Source organism: Dromiciops gliroides, chromosome 6 (genome assembly GCF_019393635.1).
Source record: "Dromiciops gliroides isolate mDroGli1 chromosome 6, mDroGli1.pri, whole genome shotgun sequence".
Lineage (NCBI taxonomy): Eukaryota > Metazoa > Chordata > Mammalia > Microbiotheria > Microbiotheriidae > Dromiciops > Dromiciops gliroides.
The window spans coordinates 94,659,761-94,665,760 of NC_057866.1; positions in this window are offsets into that span (position 1 = coordinate 94,659,761).

The following is a 6,000-nucleotide window of genomic DNA, read 5'->3' on the forward strand; positions in this document are numbered from 1 at the left end:
CTATCCTTTTCTTCCTCCTTTTATAGTTCTTTTATAGTTTGGAACCATAATCCAGTCAGCAATGGTTTTGCTACTAGAAAGGACGTCAGTCTGTTCTCACTCTTCTCACCTTCCCTTTGACTTTTGTAAGCTTCTAGCTGCCTTGCCAATCTGTAAACTCTTGGCTGGAGCTTCCAATTTGTAAGGGGGGTTTTAAGATCCCTCGGGTTCATTAAGCCTGGTACAGGGACCTAATCTGTAAAGGCCTGCCCCCTCCCCAACTGCTTCTCCCAGACTAACAAGAAAAGAGATTTAAAAGCCTCCTTTCAATAAAAACAAAAAACCAGGGTTTATTGATGTGGAACAAATTTAGAAATAAGGACAAAGAAAAACAGGATATATGACCTGTAACCTTGATAGACTGGACTCAGCTGTTTCTCTATCCCCCTGCGCATCTCTCGCCTGCTGCTGTGAACTCTTTTCCCTCTCTCCTTGTCTCCTCTCCAGTCACCCACTCTCTGTGAATGTGGCTGGCTGCTGCTGCCACCACCACCACCCCCCTCTCCCTAGCTCGATGCTTGCCCTATAGCCGCTGCCTGCGCTTCTTCTGGTCTCCTCCTCCCTCCGTCTCTCTACCCGGTCGCTCACCGCTCGTTTATTGTCTCCCCCCACCCCTTACCATCTCTACCCCCAAGAATAAAAAAACCCTTCTCTCACAGAAAACTCGGGCCAACCACCCACACACCCCAAGTTAATTCGTGGCACCCCCAGGGGAGGCGCCCAAGGCCGGCTGGGGCACAGAGCTTCTGTGCAGGGTGCGCACAGAGTTAGGGGTTTCCATGCATACCCTGCTGGGTAGAGGAAGCAGGGGCATGGTGAGCAGAGGCTTGGGGGGGGGGGCATGGAGGGAGCCATATGGGGCTAGCCCAAGGCTTTCTAATTTTAGCCTCTTACAAGTTCCAAACCAAAATACTACTCCCCAAACGTGACTCCACTGTATGGGTTGTCTACCCTTATTAAAATATAAGCTTCTTGAGGGCAGGGAGTATTCCCTTTAATATTTGTATCCTTAGATTTAGCACAATAATAAACCCTTAATAAAAGTTTTATCATCTTTTTGTTCAGGGATTAGTACAAAAAGAAAGTGAGGAGTGATTTTGGTAGAAAAACTGGATTTGGCCCAAAGGGATGGAGATTGAAGTAGGCTAGGAGAAAGGCTAGAAGACTAGACCAAAGGAAGTGAAGATTGTGATAAAAGTGGTGATAGAATGTCTGAGGGGTGGATTAGATAGAAGAAAGAGCCTTGAGGGATGGCCTGAGGAGAAAAGAAAAAAATTTGGAGTAGTTCACTTGGAGAGAGAAGAAGGAATCAGGAAAGAATAAAAGGATTTAGTGGATCTGTGCTTTCAGAGGCAAGCAAAAATATAGCTAAATGAAGAAGAGAACAATCAAAGGGATAAACTTGTACAGGCATGTAGTTTTAGAAATTATAGAATCGGGGCGGCTAGGTGGCGCAGTGGATAAAGCACCGGCCCTGGATTCAGGAATACCTGAGTTCAAATCCGGCCTTGGACACATAACACTTACTAGCCGTGTGACCCTGGGCAAGTCACTTAACCCCAATTGCCTCACTAAAAAAAAAAAAAAGAAATTATAGAATCATAGTATTACAGAATCACAGAATCACAATCAATAGCTGAATTACTTTGGACAAGCAATATAAGCTTTCTCAAGACCTAGGTTCAAATCCTATTTCTGACTAGCTGTGTAACCTTTGACAAATCATTTACCCTCTCTGTGCTTCAGGGTCTTCAGCTATAAAAGAGGAATAACAATACCTACAGTAATTGCTTCACAGAGTCATGTTGAAGTTCAGATTAGACGTAAACACTTTGGAAATTTCAAAGTTCTCTCTAAATAATGTAAGTTATTCATACTGTCATCTCCTACCTTACAAGGTTGTTTTGAGGAGGCAGTAACATAATGTCATGGGAAAAGTACTAGATTTGGAATCAGAACTGGGTTAGAATCTCAGTTCTGCTACTTACCTACCTGTGTGACCAGGGACAAGACAAACGACTTCCCTTCTGGGCCTCTTTGACTTCTCAAATGATTTCTAGGGTGGCTTCCAGTGCTAAGTCTCTGGATCTAAGGAACTAACCAATGGAAAGTGTTTTGTAAACTTTAGAGTGCTGGACAGTCAGTCAGTAAGCATTTATTAAGTGCCCACTATGTGCCAGGCTCTATGATGAACCCTGGGGATACAAAAAGAAGCAAAAGACAGTCCTTGCTCTCAAGGAGCTCTTTCAATGGGAGAGACAACAAGAAAACAAATATGTATAGATAAGGTATATGCAGATTAATAGGAAAAAAGTAGGAGAGGGAAGGCATTAGAATGAAGAAGGGCTGGGGAAGGGTTCCTGTAGGAGAGATCTTAATTTTGAATCTAAGGAAGCCAGGGAAGCTGGGAGGCAGGGTTAAGAAGGAAGAACTATTCCAGCCTGAAGGACAGCCAGAAAAAATGCCCAGAGCCCAGAGACAGTGTATCTTGTTAATGGGTCAGCAAGAAAACCCGTGTCCCTGGATTGAGAAGTACTTGGTGGGGAGTAAAGTGTAAGAGACTGGAAAGCTAGGAGGGGCCTAGGTTATGAACAGTTTTGAACGCCAGAGGATTTTGTATTTGATTTTGTAGGTAATAGGGAGCTACTGGGCTTTGGTGAATAGAATAGAGGGATGACATGGTCACATTTGTGCTTTAGGAAAATAATTTTAGTGGATGAATGGAGGGTGAGGTGGAGTGGAGAGAGACTTGAGGCAGGTAGACCTGATGTAGGAGGCAAAAAGGGGTTATACCGACAGGCGATTGTCTAGATATGACATCATCAGAAGAGAGAAGGGGACATATTTGAGAGATGTTGCAAAGGTGAAATTGGCAGGCCTTGGCAACAGATTGGAAATGGGGTGGGGAGAGGCATTAGATAGTAAGGATGATACCTAGGTTGTATGGGAATGATATGATCTAGTATTGTTACAGAATCATAACATCTATGGAGAGTACAGAATCACAGAATTGTGAGATTATAAGATTGAGTTGGCAGGTATTTGGGAAGGTAGTCATGATGTAGGAGGCAAAAAAGGGTTAATAGAAAAATATAAGACCCAAGCTCTAGTACAGATATTAGCTCCAAAAGGGAGTCAGATCCCAGTTAATGGATAACTTATGTTAGGTTCTCATACCCATAGTGATCAACATCCATAACGGACCAGAACAGGTCAGGTCAAAATAACAATAAAGGAAAAAGACAACCTATAGAAATTCTAATGAAAAATGATTATATTTTGAAACTAGCCATGGGAATCAGAAAAAGACATGCGCAGAAAAGGCCAAATTTGTCCCCAGATTCACTTTATGACGTGTAAACCCCCAAGACACACCTCCACTGAAAAAGGTACCAGCCTCAGGGGTTGGCTTAGGACCCCAGGAACTCCAAATTAGGATAAGCCCTCCCTTGTACCTCCCCAAGGTGGAGATTATTATGAGACTGATGATCAATTTATCCATACTATAAATATAACTGTCTTTGCTTTCTTTATTGGAGAGATACCTTTCCAATATTCTGGTTCTCTCCCTGTGGTCACCCACAGTATTGCAATAAAACTTAGGAAACTGAGTCTTGTAATTCTTTTGGGACAACTCACAATCAATTTGACCACAAATTCCAGCCCACATCAGTTAGGCCTATCTCTGCATCTCTTAGCTGTCACCAGCCTTGTGCCCTTTCCACTTCCAGACTAGAAATACTAAGCCTAGCCCTAGACTGTTGTGCTCCTAATGTATTTTTTTTTGGCTAGGCATTGAGGGTTAGGTGACTTGTCCAGGGTCACACAGCTACTAAGTATCAAGTGTCTGAGGCTGGATTTGAACTTAGGTTCTCCCGAATCCAGGGCTGGTGCTATATCCACTGCGCCACCTAGCTGGCCCCACTCCTAATGTATTTCTGATCACATCACTGTTTACTCAAAAACCTCCAGGAGTTCTTTAGTGCTTGCCAAATAAAGGACAAACTCTTGATTCTGGCATTCAAGGCCTTCCACAACCAAGTGCTACATCACTTCTTCAACTTTTATCTTGTTTCCAACTCCTCTCCATGCCATACACTGAATTCCAGCCTTTGTATACTCTGTGTTCTGGTAGCTTTATCTCACACCACTCCCCTTCATGTACTCAGTGTTCTAGCCAAACTCTCCATCCCTGATTCCCAGCATGTCCACTCCCATGCCTATGTCTTCTCTCTCACTGTTCCCCAGTAATGAAATGGACTCCTCCCCCTCTCTATCTGTTGGTCATTCCCTTGGAATTCTTCTTGGAGGCAGTACCTCCTCCAAGAAGCCTTCCCTGGGTTCCCCAGTTGAAAGTTATCTCTTCCTTCTCAAATTCTTCTAGTATTTTATCTAGTCTCCATCTTTCCCTTTACCATCATTTTATTCAGCAAAGATTTATTAATCACCCACTATGTACCAGTCACTGTGCTAGGTGCAAGGTATACAAAGATAAAAGCACAACAACCCCTGCTCAAAGAGCTTACACTCTCTTGGATCACATTTTTTATTGTAGCATTCTCATTTATTCATTCATTCAGCCATTTATTTGTTTGTTTGTTTATATTTTTGCAGGGCAATGAGGGTTAAGTGACTTGCCCAAGGTCATACAGCTAGTAAGTGTCAAGTGTCTGAGACCAGATTTAAACTCAGGTCCTCCTGAATCCAGGGCCAGTGCTTTATCTATTGCACCACCTAGCTGCCCAGCATTCTTATTTATTAATTTGACTTATGACCCCTGTGTTGAAAGAAGGTATTTGGACTTTTTGAAAGTTTATATTCTCAGGCAGAACACAAGGTCTTGCATGCACTCATTGTTAATAAACATTTGTTGATTTAAATTTGATACTACATGTATAAGCTGTGTGACCCTGGGTAAGTCACCAGACTCTCACTTAATTGGATCATCTTCAAAATGGAGACAATAATATTTAAACCATGTTTCAGGATTGTTATGAGGAAAGTACGTTATTAACTTTAATGTTTTGTAGCAAAAGAGTTGTTGCTGCTGCTGTTATCACTGTACTCTGTTCAGGCAGTTCATCTGTGCATAGGTTCCCTTAGAGACCACCAAGTCCAGCTTCTTTATTTTTTTGTTTTGTTTTGTTTTTTGCGGGGCAATGAGGGTTAAGTGACTTGCCCAGGGTCACACAGCTAGTAAGTCTCAAGTGTCTGAGTCTGGATTTGAACTCAGGTCCTCCTGAATCCAGGGCCAGTGCTCTATCCACTGCACCACCTATCTGTCCCCCAACTTCTTCATTTTACAGGAGAGAAACTGAGGTCCTGAGAAGTGACATGGCTTGCCCAAAGTGATCCAGTAAACAGCAGAGCCCAGCTTCAAATTCAGGACTCTTTTCAGGACACCACACTGATGTGCCTGCCTGGATCACAGACTGAGCCAGAATGGGACCTGTATTTTTGTACGAGCATGGGAAGAAGCCCCACAATGGCTACAATCCAGGAGATGGTGGCTCTGTTTTTGGCAGGATCCTGGTGGTCTCCAGGGGAACCACAGACCTGTCTTCTCCATCCCATTGGTTCTGCAAGACAGATTGCCCTACTTTCCACCATTTGGATGAAGTCCAGGCTACAGATGAGGTAGCTGAAGTCAGACTAGGAAGAGTGGGGGGAGGGAAGGGTGTGGAAGGAAAAAAGGTTTGCTGTTAGTATCATCTCTGCCCCAAAGAGAACTCCTAGTCACCACAGAAAAATCCCTGCCTCCACCCACCCCTTTTCTCAACAGGATCCAGGCACACGTGTGTGTGTGTGTGTGTGTGTGTGTGTTAGAGAGAAAGAGAGAGAGGGAGAGAGAGAGAGAGAGAGAGAGAGCGCCTTTTCTTCTCCTGATGGATATTACAATGGCTATCACTGCTATATGTTTCAGGCACTGTGGATTGTAAAACGTATGGTAAACTACTAACT